Source organism: Haliotis rubra, unplaced genomic scaffold, assembly GCF_003918875.1.
Source record: "Haliotis rubra isolate DU_JTF1 unplaced genomic scaffold, ASM391887v1 Scf176, whole genome shotgun sequence".
Classification (NCBI taxonomy): domain Eukaryota; kingdom Metazoa; phylum Mollusca; class Gastropoda; order Lepetellida; family Haliotidae; genus Haliotis; species Haliotis rubra.
In genome coordinates this window covers 48,225-65,446 of record NW_025765736.1, presented here as the reverse complement: position 1 = coordinate 65,446, position 17,222 = coordinate 48,225, and the positions used below count along the sequence as shown (strand labels likewise).

General features: G+C 37.1%; 1 protein-coding gene across 1 annotated transcript in view; it reads right to left on the bottom strand.

Moving 5' to 3' along the window:
• Nucleotides 1-13,846, bottom strand: part of LOC124273052 (neuroglian-like) — a 47,118-nt gene extending 33,272 nt beyond the window's left edge. Inside the window, 1 exon segment of the mRNA XM_046708264.1 lies at nt 13,750-13,846. The gene's annotated coding sequence lies outside the window, so the exon portion shown is untranslated.
• Between the last annotated feature and the right edge of the window lie 3,376 nt (nt 13,847-17,222).

Sequence of the window (17,222 nt, the reverse complement as noted above, 5' to 3'; positions counted from 1 at the left end):
CAAAATTGTCTACCATTTGTGTAATGGGATGATGTTGCCATAGTTACAGACCAGCATGTGGTTACCTTCAGGACATATAGGTTGTTGCAGGTATTACAGTGCCGAGTCAGGTAAATCAATATTGTGGACCAGTTGTAACATGATAAAACAATAACGGCAATATACCAAAAATGATATCATTTACTGAATTATATCACATGAGAGAAATAGAACAGAAATACTCCAGAAATACAAAAACTATTGAAGCTTTCTTCACTTTGATGGAAGTAAGATAATATAACCGTTTGTATCAAAGTCTGAGACTACAGAACTACTAAATATCGGTTGGTTGGTTGTTTAACGCTGCACTCAGCAATATGGTGGCTGTCTGTAAATGATCAAGTCTGGACCAGATAATATAGTGATCAACATCATGAGCATCGAATCCACTTAATTGGGATACAATGGCATGTCTCAACCAAGTCAGCGAGTCTGACCACTCGATCCCATTAGTTGCCTCTTACGACAAGCATGGGTTGCTGAAGACCAATTCTAACCTGGATCTTCACAGGTCAAGTAATAGGAACTGCCTTATTCCTGATAATGTATTCCTGTTAGAAGTACTTACATTGGCTGGTATATTGACAGAGACTGGGAGACTGATGTATGACACACTATTGACTGTAGGAATCTGTGTGTCAAGGATACACATTTACATGATATATGGCTTACTCAGTGACAGATATCTAAACTCGCAGTAGATATATCGTGATTACAATAGAATTACCTACTGACAGTGTGCAGTATTTACAGTGTATGTGTGAAATAAGGTTCCTTCCTTCTCCAATACATATGACAGTATAATTTAATGAAGCTAGATATATCAGTTGATTTCAAATAGCAAGTATTATCATGTGTTTAATGTTATCCACTTGCCAAATACCTCTGATGTTAAAATGCAAGTTCGCAAAGAAAGTTCAATTTTCAGTTACTACACTTACATTCTTGTGCGTTCACACACTTCTGTCATTTACGTCCGGGACATTAAGATGGAAATATTTCCATATAAAACAAATGGACTTCACAAATGACAAACCAAATATTGCAGTTTGCCTCAATCTTACTTTTGAATTCAAAATTCTGAACTCTACAAAATAGAATGTGATGTATATAAGAAAATATTGTGATACACTTTAAACCTCCAATAACCCATTCCTATGAAATCATTTCTCATACATGCCTGCTTGAGCAATGATCAAAACAAATTTCACTTGATGGTCCTTTATCAAATATCAAGGACATTAAACTGCTTCAAAGAGTGGGAGAAAAGAAAAAAGCCTTTATGGAGGGAAGGTAAGTGGGGTGTGTAACCCTGTTTACTAAGTACTCAACCAGTGTACGGTATTTGCCCTGAGGTCATCATTACATCAACAGGCCAGTAACCACATGCTTGAATCAACAAACCCACCATGTACTGGTAACAGGTTTTAGTGACCTCAACTGGTGTACATGATATTGAGGGCAAATATTATTAGTAACAATTAGCTGTTTAAGCAGACAAATATGTGCTCACGAAGTATTTACTTACTTCTGTCAAACGAAATTATTAGGACCTAATGTTATACATCATACAAACGATATTTGATGAACAATAACCAAATAACTGCAGAACTTCTGCGAAAACAACTAAATACAGAAAGCTCAAATGATTGCTCTCAATTAGCAAAGTGTGCATCACAGCATCTCAATACTAAAAAATCATATGAGAAGTGTGTTGGTGACAAATATTTATCTGCAGTTCTACTGGATTTCCAAGGGAATCCTAAAAAGCTTTCAACCAAATCAAACAGGAAATTGTCCATGTCAATTGCCTGAAGAACATGGTCATGTTCAGACACATATGAACCACTTAGCATCTTTCATTTAGGTTAAGACAAACAAGAACTTTCAATGTCTCATACAGAAAACAATGGAATTGCAAAATGACACATTAAATGTGTGTGCACTAACACATTTTGTATTTTACCAAGCAGCTAAATCCAACATTCAAATCTATTTGAAGCCATGCTGTCTTTACAAAGCCAGAACTCCTCCAAAGATATTTCATGTCTTATGTGTCAACAAATATGTTCTTTATAATAGTTCAAAACTAATGTAAAGAAGAATTAATGCTGATAGTTAAGAAAGAGGCAGTCATATTTGCAACATTTGCGCTCGTAACTCTGGATACTTTAATAACTTACCCCTGACATACCCTTAGTCTCAAACAATAACAGTACCTCAAATCTGAGTTCGAGACTTTATGAAACACAAAACATCTGCCTGAAATTTAAACAGTACAGCCTAACATGCCTTAAAAAGTAACCATAAAACAGAACTGGTATCAAATTCTGATGGGCCCTTTCTTGTTTCATGACTCACCCATTACAAAACATGCTTGTGAACATGCACCCTAAAAGGGCCTCTGAAGCTTCCACCTACTCCCAGCATAAATAGCTTGAGGCCTAGTCATACATTCAATTTTGCCAGAGGTATTATTCAGCTGTGGGGGAAACTAGGAACTTTACATACAGGCTGCTCAACCATCCTTGACACTCTCCTTGCATATACCGCCTGAGAAAGGTGAAACAGTTTGCTTGGCTGGGTCACCAGACATTCAACTAGAGCATGGGTCTCCTTTAAGCACCAAGATACCTTGGTGGAAAATTTGAATTTAAACATGAATGTTTGTCAGGGAATGTAAACATGTCTAAATCAATTTCAGATTATTGAAAAAGAGATCTGGACATAATGAAACAGAAATTTACACATTTTTCAAGCTTGACAGAATTATCTTTTTGAAAATGGAAAAATCAAATTAGATTATTTTGAAGAAAATTATGTACTGAATCATATGATCTTAATCTGTTTGATTACACTGGGGAAAAAAACATTGAAAACAGTCAGGGCATTTGTAGAGACTGTTATCAGTATTCCCTGTTCCACAGCTCAGAGCCTTCAAAGCATAGTAATTTCAGACAAACACTGGTATGTCAAAGCTCAATGATTCTGTAGCGATCTGTCTGTCTGTGATGTAGATATTATCGCATGCCTAATTCTAAGCTTGTCACAAATTCCACTAGATAATGACAAAATTACCATAACCCTGAAAAGGTCATGGATGTTTACAAAGGCACCATACAGAAAGCTGACACCTAAAAGTATGATGAAAGCACTTGTTGCAAAAACTGACACACATTATTATCAAGTATCCAACAATATGAAGCATGTGCTAACATATTTGTATATACCACCTGTTACATTATGACAGTTCAAGGTGTGTCACCATGCTCTAGGAAACATCCTTTGAATATTTCCTGTGACTTCTATATGTTCTGGGCAATAGTTATTCTACTTACAATAAACATGATTAATACCGATTAAAGTCACTACCACAAATGACCATAAATTAGTCTACAGTTTCAACCACTATGTCAGATCACTTAACTTCAAAAAGTGTAGCAAGGAATGGCAAGTAGATACCCACACGAATCCAAATATACCGACTCCAAAAGCATGTGAAATGGTATGCATCATTTCCAAGGTGAGGTGAAATTGGGTTTAACGTCATGCTTGAAAATATTTCGCTCATATGACGATGTGCATGTGTGTGTATGTGTATGTGCAGCTGCTTGTACTAGCCCAGACTGAAGCTGGTTTTATAGTGCTAGCCCACTGACATACCATGCCGCAGTGAAGCAGGAATGCCCCACTCAGACACATTATACTGACTCCGAGCCGACCAGTCCTTGTTGTACCCAGTAATGCCGAGCGCCAGGCAGAGACCAACAAGTACCATATTTTTACGTCTTTTGGTATGATGCGGTCGGGGATTGGTCCCGTGACCTTCCGCTCTCTGGGCGAACGCTCTAACGCATCATTTCCAAGACATACAAAGATATCCTAGTGGTAACTGAACGAAATAAAATAAAGTTTTGATGGGGATAATCTCAGTGTCCAGACGTGGACTAAATGTAATTGTTGCTTTTTATGTTGTGAGGTGAGCACTATTCAATATGGTCAAGGAACTGAAGCAGATCAGGCGGCATTTTCAGGTAATAAAACAAAAAGAACACAATTCAATAATTCAATAAGTGATTATTGTTCAATTTTAAAACAGCATGAAAACTGTTGTAAACTCAAAAAAAGTCTCAGCTCCCAATCCCTAAGGGAGAAATAACATGCAACCTATTAGCTTTTATCTGAAGCCATTAAAATTCCTCTGGTTAAGGTTAAAGCAAGTATGTAATAAGTGTATGACAGTCAGCTGGGGTGAGGACTCTGACACAAGCCACATTATTGCCAACATGAAACAGGAAGCACCTTTGGGTCACATTCTCAGTGTTGACACATCATGCTTTGGCAATGAACTTTTAACTTAAAACACCACCTATCCTCTAGACTAATCCTCTGATTATTATAACCTTGTACAACTGCTATATTGGTTATTGTGAAGATCATACTACATGCATAAGAAAATTGGAAAAATGTGACACATTTGTAATGCTTTCATAGTGTCACTTTGACCATGTAACACAAAAAAATCCAAACTTGAAAAGTCCAAAATAAAGAAATATATTTTGTAGGGTTAAAACGATTGCTAAAATATTGTTCATTTTGAAATGTAAACTAGAAACCAAACGTCTCTCTTATTCTTATGGGCATGTCTTTTATAGAAGAAATCTGGTTCGAGCAAGTGTGCAGTCAGTTTATTGTCCATCAGTAACTAAATCAATGCCATGGGCATCCCACACACTCAGGAGAAGGCCCTTGTGTGACCCTGAACTGTGATAAAGCGTAAGGTCAACAGCATCCTCATATTTCACACTACCAGTCATTAGGCAATCAGCGTCTCTCCAGCCAATCAAGTGAGACTACTGGAATTCCTATAACCTAAACTCCATAATGAGAGAAGTTACAGCCTATTACATGAGTTGTGTATACAAAGGGAGAGATTTAAATCATGGCCAGTGTGAGGCAATCATCTCTTTATCTTATCTGTATCTGCAATCACTACTCCCGACTGAGGTACATGTGACGTTAGGACACTGTACAGCATCAGATAGCTTATGAATAGCAAGATGACCTGAATTTTAAATGACAAGCTACTTTACATAAATGTAATGATTTATTTTAAAAGTAGAAGTTCTGTTCAAACATCAAAATGGATTACTTTTCAAACCAAGAGAAGTGTTTACAAATGATTTTTAAATTTATTTTGATCAAGAGATGCACTCAACATGATTGTTGAAAACCGTAGTTGGGTCACCGCACACTACTCATACAGTACAAGTAAGGTAGCAATCAATGTAGGTCAAGTTGAGCTCACACCAAGGCTCAAATCTATGTACAAGTGAAGGTAACATAATCCAACGCTCTTACTTACATTAACGACTATAAACACTCGATTATGTGAGTACAGGTATAACTTCCCTGATTAGGACATTCATGTCTCTGCATTAATCTGTGTGTATATATAACAGTCTGTATCCTACGTGTCACCAAGGTACTTATGACTACTATATAGTAATATAACCCACGATAACAGTAGGAGCTGCACATGGCCCTATAAGGACACTGCAAAGGGGCGGTCTGATGCAACATCATTGGTCTCTGGCCTTACAAAGCAAAAATACTACTTGCTTACCCTTTGAGGACATGGTATTATGGTTTAACATCACACAGTATAAAAAGTGTCTCTGATGACAATACTCCAGCTTAAATGTTAGTAACTGATTCTATTTTGATTCAGTAATTGCAGTAATGTCATCAGGAACACATAAAATGTTTGTTCTGTTCTGGTAATATCTCAGAAAAGGTGCATTTTCAAATAAACACTCGACCCTGAATGGCCTCTTAAAATATTTTAACACAAATCATCTGAGCAAAAGTAAATACAATGGTGATAATTATAAAAACGCATTTCTTGCATATTTGTTACTGATCTTCACTATTTTACTCAATAAAGCAGAAGTTCAATCATAAATCATTTTATCATGTGAGCACTGTAAAAGAACTAACACTTCATTTCACACAACTGAGAAACTGACCTTTTCAGCACAGGCCCTCTTGTCTTTGCGACAAGATTTTATAAAATATATGCAAAAATTTGAGATGACCCCGACTTGAAATGCTTCACAGTATAATACATTATGACAAGGCCAGACACTTCAGTGTACCCTACCCACCTGCTTTGCCGATGGCTACGCTACCATCACATACAATCGATTAAAACTTAATGTAAACATAATCATGGATGATTGGCCTATCGATCACCACTCATGACACCTACCAATTCTTTATTGTTATTTCTGCAAGTCGATTGAAACCCGATTTTGACTCTCAACTAAACGATCTTGACACAAATGGCTGACGATATATCCGCACAAAACGGGTGTGTGGTCGAAGCAAGCCCTCTGGTTGGTCAACGCTACTAAATCTGCACATTCTGTATAAATTCTCAGGAATTTTTACGTTCATTGACTGCTTGACTTGGAAGAAATGTCAGAATTCTTTTCAGCAATCGCTTCTCAAAAGAAAGCATCATTTGTAAATGTCTCTTTAACAAACATCAACCAACCAGAGGACTTGCTTCGACCACACACCCGTTTTGTGCGGATATATCGTCAGCCATTTGTGTCAAGATCGTTTAGTTGAGAGTCAAAATCGGGTTTCAATCGACTTGCAGAAATAACAATAAAGAATTGGTAGGTATCATGAGTGGTGATCGATAGGCCAATCATCCATGATTATGTTTACATTAAGTCTTAATCGATTGCATGCAATGGTAGCGTAGCGATCGGCAAAGCAGTCGGGTGGGGTACACCGAAGTGTCCAGCCTTGTCATGATGTATTGTACTGTGAAGCATTTCGAGTCGGGGGTCATCTCAAAAACAATATTTATTTCATCGTTAATCCTCACAAAGACACGAGGGCCTGTGGTTTTCAGTCGTATTTTTATCTCTACATTCTTCAGAATAAAGAGAATATCACTGTCAAAACGATAGACATGTTTTGTGTGTCATGCAGATTTCTCTTATCTAATTGAGAAAAATCCTCCATTTCATTCATGTACATCATGATCATAGTTTGTGTCCTCACGTTTCAACCAAATGAAATGATATAATTGTAGTCAGTTCTTCTACTGAGATGAAACTACTTTATGAGTTCTTCAATATTCAGTTTTGTAATGCAGCATTGCTGGACATCAATCTGAAGATGTTTGAAGATGACAGGACAACAGGCCATGAATTCATGAACGCTAATCAAGACTGAGAAATAAAGTCTGGATAAATTTGAAGAACAATCGTGTGAAATCAGCCTGGGGGTGCATGCAGGGTTGCATTTGACCATGCTGTGTCCAATATTAGCCCTGACTCACACTGGCTGCTCACACCACAGGCACATTAATGACAAGATCGCAATCAGGAAGCACTTCACTTTAGTATCAGAATGAGGCCAGGTTGAGGCAGGTCACAGACTGATGAACAATACAAATGGTGAAGCAGACAATTCAGTCACGTCAATCAATAAGGCTCAGATATGTTCTGACAAAGATCTTTGTGAAGTCAAGATCAATTCCATCTAGATGTTCATGCAGATACTGATGCTGAACATCTGCAATTTTTGTCCTCGATTGAGAACTGATAGCGACTTTCTGATCATGACCTATAACTAAAATCTTGCTTTGATGAGAGACTGCTTCACCATATTTGGTGCTTTCGATCAGTTGCATGTTTTCTGAAGTGAAAATATTTGAATGTAAAGGTGGCTGTTGCTAACCATTATGAACAAACACAGTTCATACAATTGTGCTTGCAAACATCAAAACAATGACATTGATCATCAAAACCTCCATAACTACAAAGGCACATTCAATCTAGAAGCCCAAGCCATGAATAAACATCATTCCAGCTACAGTTTCATCACTGAGAGATGGAAGGTTTCTTGACATTCTCTATCTGATTATTCAATAACAAGCACTCTACACACAAGAGTTTCCTGGTGGCTCCTACTGTAGTACTGAATTACACAGTCTCAGAGTCTTGCCAAATTAAACAAGACATAAGTATCTCTGAAAAGACATGTTTTGGGGAAGTTTATTCCTTTAAATCTCTTAAACGGGGCACAACACACATGTACACAGTTTAACAAAGATCGTTCACCAGCACAAATGCCTCAGAAAAATCATGGGTCCTCCAGAATAAGCCAGAGAATTGTCAAGCAAGGAATTTCTTGTCATACAGCAAATGTTCAAAAGTGAAACAAAGATTTTGCTAGCAACAATATTTCACAAACAATATTTTTTATTAGCCATGATATAACATTATATGCCCTAAATTTACTGGACTTGATTATCTTTAAAAAAATTATATAATTCCACTTCACTAAATGCACATTACCAACTGTTTCAATGCAAAAGGTAATGTGATGCAACCTAGTTAGGGAAGTAACTCATGACTTCATGGAGTATCTATAATTTTCACATGCAACCAGGATCCAGCTCACATCCTTCAAATAAACAGGAATTTCCCCCTATAACTATACAGTTGAAAATATAACTCATCCAGACAATCAGTCATGGACATATGATCATGTATGTTACCATTTGTCATGGTGAGTCATTCAACAAGCTGTTTAGTAACAATGACAACCCAGATGAAGTCTAGTCTAATAGAAAGTGAAACAATTTCATGCATGGGAACATCTTGAAGATGAAGTCATTTCCTGCAAAGGAACACAGATTGGACCATAATATCTTCATACAGTCCACTGCTTCTTGCCCGAGATGACCATAATATTTTAACATGTTCGATGACCAAATCTCTAATCTGCAATAAAATCTGCAATATTCACACCCTTAATTTCTTCTCTGATTCCCGTAGGACACCTTGCTTCACACATTTCAGAGTCAGCAGTGCAGTAGGATGGCCTACATGAACTTATGCCCCTGCGTAACCCCCAAGCTATCTCATCTCTTGATAGTTCTGTCAAACGACCAATATGCAGAAATAGCTAAACAGGATGATATTTTATTCATCATTCCTTTGCTCATTTTCTCTCCAGAGACTGACCAGCTCACAATGATATGGAGAAGAACAATGCAACCATAACCAATCAACTTTAATGGAAGCCTTGTTCCCAGCCTCTCAGGAACTTCCACCCATTCCAGGGATAGTTAAGTAATTATGCCCCATCAGAAATTAAATCTGTAACAATTTCAACAATTTGCATAATTTGAATGATAATATACAAGTTGAATGTTGAGATTTATCAATGTCTGAATGAAAGAATGAAGGTCATAGGGTCCTTGACTCTTATGTTAATAGTTACAGAGTTAGGTCAACCCATGTTCAAATACTGAAGAAGCAAGCCTAACAGACCCCTGGATCCACCATGACTTGAAAACAGTGTTTAGTTCAAACATACTATTCGGCTTAACTTGAAAAGGATTTGCAAAAACATAATACAGCTTCCTCTTACAAAATTACACTGGCATAGACATCCTAACTAAAAGGTTGAACAGAAACAATACACATTTTGTAGCATTGATTGAGAATGAGATATAGTAAGAAGACGATCACAGCCATATACACATAAATATAATACATATTTATACTCAAATCCATTATATATTTATGTTTAGTGTACAGCTATTTTCCTTGAAATCATGGACAGACGTGTGTTGTGGTTGACCCCTTTTACAATACAATGCTATTTTCAGATCAAACCTTTTGTTTGACAGTACACGGAACTTTAACTTTATGAAAATAGGATTAGGACAAGTGAAAAGAAGTGAAGAGGAAGTCTACACTGACATGTAATGTTAATGTACCTTACTATCTCACTTCAATAAAAAAAAGCATAAAACATGATAACGGCATCTCGGTATAGCTTGTTTACATTTGAATAGGAATGGAACAAAATTATATCATACAAATTCACTAACTCATGAATATGGCGATGTATTAATATTAAAGAACTTGTCAGACATTTGACATCATACTGGATATTATATCTTAACATTTCATTTACATTTACAACTTTACCATCAATACATTAGTGCTACTGGCAATGCAATTAAATGTTTCAAAATTAATTAATGGATCATTTCATTACCCCTCTTCATTTTGGCATCTGTCTCATTATTCTAAAGAGTACAGACTGAAGCATCATGGTCAAGGGTCCTCGGGGTGTTTTAGTAGGATCAAGTTCCATTATCACGCCAACGGTCAGATGACTCTGTGCATCCCCAGACACTTGGGTTATCTTCAGCATCCGCCCCTATCCTTAGTTCATCATAATAATGTTACTAACAAGATGTCTTCCACTCTTGTCAATAACAAGGATCTGGGCATCCTATTAATACACTTGAAAAACTTGATCATTACTTTTGATCCTTTCAGCCCTAGGCTTCATGTGACCCTCTCATAAGTATTGATGATTCCCCAAATACATATTACTCTTTTGTCAAATGATGAATCTATTTTATGCATTAATCTGAAAACTGTCTTCATTCTAATAATATCAAGTTTCAATACTGGGTACAATTATCTATATGGCATCTGTAAGCATGGATCTTCTGACAAAATATACTTCCTTTCAAAAGTTTAGACTCACGAGTGTAAATATAGCCACTTACTTCAGGCAACTGTTCTAAACTAAAGTTTGCAAAATATTCCAAAATATTCAAGTATTTAAAGGTACTGTTTACATATGAACTGATGTATTGTAAACAAAGTCGTAACATTGAAAAGATTATTGTCATGAGTTCAATAAATGATACAAATCAGTGAAAATTGGCGAATTCTTAACAAAACTTTACACCAAAACGTAGCTGTTCACATACACGATATTTGCACATGCTTTCCAGCAATTTGATGCATGATCCTCATGCAATTCATCTGCATAAGGTTTGCAGTTGGTTCTCCCAAATTAGTTGAAAAATGAATCTTTGATGTAACCATATATATATGACTCTAAACTTTTGAAACGAAGTATACATTATGATACAATGTCCAAAAAAGGGAACAGTTTTTCATATATACCAAAAATATTACCATATATACAAGGTATGCGACACAAATAAATCAATTTAGGCGTATTTAACTGCAAAAATTTGACAAAACAAAATTTCCAAAGCATACATGTTCTGTAAGTCATATCATTAAATTAAATCTGTCCTTCGCACATTACAGGCCTATTAATCAATGTCAAAATTACTTCCTCTAACACAAGCAGTGTTTGTGCAGAAGACTCCAAGGAATGTATATTGTAAGTCTGGGAATTATCAACACAGTGCCATCGACCCTGACCCTAGCCTGGGTTTGTACATGTATAGTTAATTCAGTCAAATGACAGACTTGGCCATGATGGTTATCAAGGGGCTTGACACTTGGCCCTGTTTCATTCACCATCCTGACACAAAGACAATGCCAATTGCATCATGATCTATATTCCCTGCAGTAGTGAACTGTAACACTGATACAGACGCTTAGAGTGAAGATTATTCAGGCTGAGACTTAATATTCCCAGTGATACACAGAAAGAGAATACAATTCATTTACTTGACCAGTTCTTCAGAGAAATCAAAGTATCATTTTCAGCCTTAGGATAAGCAAGTGAATTATAATTCAGATTCAGATCAGCAGTATTTCATTCATATTTTGATTCTTGGGGGGCACCTGGAACTTCACTGATACAAGTTCATAACAGGTAGTTCTCTTGAACACATAGACGCATTAACTTGATGAAAACAATGCTAGATTCACTAATCAGTAATTGTTTCACAAACTTTGATCAGGCAAGTTAGGTATTATAATTTGTGGCAAAAGGGCAGTTATTAGGTCAAAGACTGAGGAAAAACGTTAGAAGTCTCATAGTGATGCTTGGGCTAAATCATATAACCCATGACTTCTACTTTCAAGGCAAAATTGATCTTCACAAATTAATTATTTAATGAAAGCTAAGAATAGAGGAGCGAGAAAGGCTTTTCTCTTGAGCATGTACAGACAGAAACTCCCAGCAAAAGACTGAACATTGCACTGTCAGCATGTATCACTGCATGCCTTCATACACCACTGTCAGAGTTGGCATCCTAGTGGTCTACTTCTAGAGTCTTTAAATCAATCGATTGTATTCATGTGTACTTATTTAACTACTGATGGGATGGGTCTTTGCACAAAAAATATGCAAAATAAAAAGCAGAGCTGCTCCTGATCAGATACAAATCAAAAGTAACCTGCAACAACATTTTTAGGAAAATAATTTTAAAACAACATTCAGTCATTTCAACACCCACCATACTGGACCTGAGGGAGTAACACTATATAGAACAGCGGCGAATGTGAAGTGTCAGTACCAACAATATTTCAGTTCATAGTCAATGCATACTTACTCTAAACCTGGCAAATGCTTGGAGCAAATGGGTCAAACTATTTACAAGACATGTACAATGTTATTCTAGTTTCTACTGATGGAAACAACTCTAAAGATTGCTGTAATTGGAAGTGCTAGACATTCATGAACCAGATAGCTGTAACATATGCAACCGGAAAGATTTCCGCCAGTAACCCCTGTATTTTTTTAATCATTATATGCCTATGTTTTTTTATAAACTGCCTATAACATAACCCTAAACCCTCAAAATAATGCTAATAAATAGAATACATTTCAAGTGGGGGTTATGGGCGGAACTCTTACCAATACCTGAACTTCATGATTGTTTCATTGACAAACAGTAACACACTCAACACCACAATGGTATATGTACACATAGCAGTATTGCATTATGCCCAAATTGGCACTATTAAAGAACCCTGTCAACAAATATACATCATTCACAATACCTTTAACAGCTAAAAAAACCACCCGAACCTGTGATGGTACATCCAAATACACGAAGGTCATGTAAGCTATGAAAGGTATCCTGGCCTGTCCCTCAACTGTGACGCCCACACGAATCTAAAAATAACTGGGCTGGGGGAATATGTCACTCATCCCTAATTCTTGAGACATTATACGTGACCAGTCACAATAAAGTTAAATTCGTATTTTGATCGAATGAAAATAGAAAACATCAAATTTCTTGAACACAAGAACACTGATGCAGCGATACGATGAAGCCACACACCTGAGTGACTACCTGTTCGTCCCACAAGTTAGACGCTGCGCTTCAGTGAACATGACAAACATGCCCCCAGTTCACCTGCATCCTGCACAATCAGCATTCCCACACAGTCAGGTATTAAAGACAACCAACGATAGAATGCTGTGCGTGAGATCTATTGGAATTCACGCCTGATAAAAATGAACGTACTTACTTTGAACAACTTGTCGCGTGTGAAGAAAATGCACATGAGGGGAAATAAAGTTAAAAGTACTCCCCGCGCACAACAAATACACACAACAGCTATCCACGTCTATTCCACACGTCTATTCCACACTTAGAGCCCAATCACAAATATTAAACAGAAATGTGTTACATCCTAGATCTTCTCAACCGACCGATCACAGGTATGCGAGAGCGGGTGACTCATCGGTATCCGTTCCGTACGACATGTCCGACCAAACTGGGTCAATTTGAAAATCCCGTAGGTAGGGCCTATCCCAGCCGAACGACAACTTACCAAAGTCCAATGCACAATGGGGTCTGTTCATCAATATGACGTCTCCTGCAAGAAGAGGTATTTGAAAACAATCCTAAGAATATACTGATCACTAAACACTTACTAGTTGGTGAACACAGACGTCGCCACAAGCGTCACAGCGCCGGATAAACAGGTAAGCGCGCGCACCTAGTGGTGTCCACCTAAAGTGATGACGTAGAACACAGGATTAAATTTTATTATCTGCGCGATCAAGGCTTGGTGGATTACTCACAACAAACGCGCCTTCCGAAACGTCTTAAGAAATTAATTTTCAGTGGCAGTGACTGACATTTCGTCGAATTGATTAACACGTCACGGAATCAAATATGTTAGCAATCGATCTGTATAGTCTGTTCCCGAATTGCAATATTTTTTAAACCAGAAAAACCGTAATGCTCATAAACGGATGCTACCAAGCGTAACTAAAGCATTTCCAGCATTAATATCGATTTTTGTCAGCAAATAACGCAAGAGGACGGACATGTCTGAACGCCTCGTACACTAGTCGGGCGCCAAGACTGAACAAATCCAAATTACTTTTCGCAATCACATCGCGAGAGAAGTCTCATTTGAGCATTAATTGTTAATTAACCATGTGTCAACTCAGCTTTAAATTACGAGATACTCTTTTGCCATTTGTAATATCGTAGTGTGAATACAGACGAGAGAGTTCAGCAGACATGTTCTCAATTTTTTTATGACAATGGTTTATGTTCCGACATCTCAAGTCCAGGCAATAGATTTTTAATTTGTTTTTATCATAATTAACGTTACTTTGAAAAAGTTTCAAGTTTTGAACTTAAAACATCAATTATTTTGGCTGTTAAAATCCACAATAACAAGGATAAAAGTCACATAAAGGCCAGAGTAGCTTGAATAATATGTGGATAGTATTGTCTGGCTGTAATCTGACCCCCGGCGTTCAAGTTGATGGGGGTGGATGGGGGTAGCGAATATACGATAATTAGCTTCAGGGGGTGATTAGAGTAATTAAAAGTTGACGAATTACCACCACATCACTAAAGTTTTATAAGTTGGGACGGTTTATTGTTTTATTGATTTATTACCACAGTGACATTTTGTTTGCTTAAAGAACGTATACTCCGTAACAACAGGTATTTATCTGATGCCCTCCTATGTAGTAAAAAGTTTGGTTTGAGGTTGCAGCATGTCAGACTTGCCACCCCCGTACCAACACACATCCACACACGCACGCACACACATGTACAAAGAAAGACGAAAGGACGTAAAATGTCCGCCTGTCTGCACGCACACACCCACTGCCCAACACCCCTGCACACTTTTATTTGTCTAATTACCCATAATGTACAATACACAATTCTCTGTTCCTCAAACAATCTAATGCCGAATATCTACATAGAGTAGACCACTTACCGACAGAGATTATATATACATGAGGGATATCACCTCTGTAAAACATAAGATAGGTCAAGGCAGAATTCGAATTTGTAACAAAGCCATTTTATATGATATATACACAATAATTATTGATGAATCGAGAGTTAGGTGCTTCTTGGAAAATACAGGTGATAAATAGGAACGAGATTGTAGTCACGTGTGTCTCTGAGTGTAGTACACGTGTCGGCTATGGAACTCACGACTCATAGTTTATTCATTCATAAATCCACGTGGATGTAACATTGTTCAAGATTTTCCGAGCCTATCCTATTTTGATAACTAGCACGCAGTCGAATAGATGTCGATAACTGATAACGGATCAATACATGTATATACATTCACGACCACTTACACGCTGTTTGTACGCATATTAGCAGCTACTGATACCTTTGAACCGTTAAAGGGCTGGATGAAGATGTCTATGTGCGTGGTGTTTGCATCATAGTTCCAGATAGCCCCTCGATTATCGTGTTACGACTACATACATGTCTACTGTATATTCCATGGTGTTAATAAACGTCATTACATGCGTTGAAATGGCGTAGGTGCGGTGAATTGGAACATTAAGATGCATGTCGTGGAATGTTTAGACATTCCTCATGGGTGTTAATGAATGCAGGAGACGTGTTTCCCGACGTTGGGTTTATCTGTAATAAATAATGAACAAATTCAATCAAAGTGTAAAATCAGTCCATGTGTAAATTGCTTGATTTCTTTTATAAACTGATTGTAAGGTTTACTGCCAGTTACGGGGCGGTGGGGAAGCCTAGTGGTTAAAGCTTTGGCTCGCCATGCCGAAGACCCGGGTTCGAATCCCCACATTGGTACAATGTGTGAAGCTCATTCCTGGTGTCCCCCGCCGTGATGTTGCTGGAATATTGCTAAAAGCGGCGTAAAACCAAACTCAGTCAGTCAGTCAGTACTACCAGATACTCCTAGCTATTGTGATTTAAATTACGATCTGTCTTGTAATGTGTAAGTTCGAATTATTTCTATATCCTTCTAAATGCAGCCACTCAACAAGTCATATTTAATGTTAAACAAAATAATTTCCCAATCTCTGTCCACTCCCCCATCTCCATCCCACACACACTTCACAATGCTTGCAAATTATATATTCATTTGTAATAGCTAATAATACCACCAAGTACAATTATTCATCTGTTTAAATAATAATTTCCATATATAGGTTGATATTTAAACATGCTGTATACAAAATGTATAACAAGTTATAAACCAGGAGTGTTTATGTATGAAGTGCGCCTTTTTTATTTTCAGTGTAGTTGCTATCAAAATATCTAATTTATCAGAGACGTTTGAGAGTTATTGTAAACCTTATGTGTAGATATGTATGGAAACACATTGCTTATTACATATTCCGTAGATATGTATGGAAACACGTTGCTTATTACATATTCCAGATATTGTGGGGTGTACAAATACTGCTATGGTGTACATGACAGTCATCAAAGCTGTCACAGATGCCATGCACTAAACTTCCTTAAGTCAAAAAATAAAAGTTCAATGTACAAATTCCGTGTTATTACTTTGTTTCATTGTGATGAGAATAATGTTCGTTTCATTAGGATGTGAAATAAATTTGAATAGAAATTCAGGAAGTTGGCAACTAGAACAAAGCCATCAAAGTGATGGATACGGTTTCATGTGGGTGAATGTATGACACATAAAGTGACGTCAGTCACACACATACCGGTGCATTGCTAATGAGTGGGTCAGGTGCCAGGCCGCCGGATCACCTGACGTCATGGTGCGTTAACAGGAAATCATTCACATATGATGTTTCTCTATTTATCATAAGTATGTGACAACAAACGATGAATAGAGTATGTGTGTTTCGTTACATCGAGAAAAATGAATAATTGCTCAAGATTTCTCTTGTAGATATGAAGCTGTTAACATCCATATACCAACCAGCCAACCAACCAAGACCGTTGCAATCAACTGTATGTTATACTGTATGTATCTCGTGAATGTAGACATGTATGGGGTATTTGTTCCACATGAGTGCACTGTCTACAACTGATATGAAAACAAGTTATGAAAGTAAATCATACGTTTGAAACTGCACTAGGTAATAAATTAACTTAAATTAAAAAGGTCTTTGAGAATGAATAT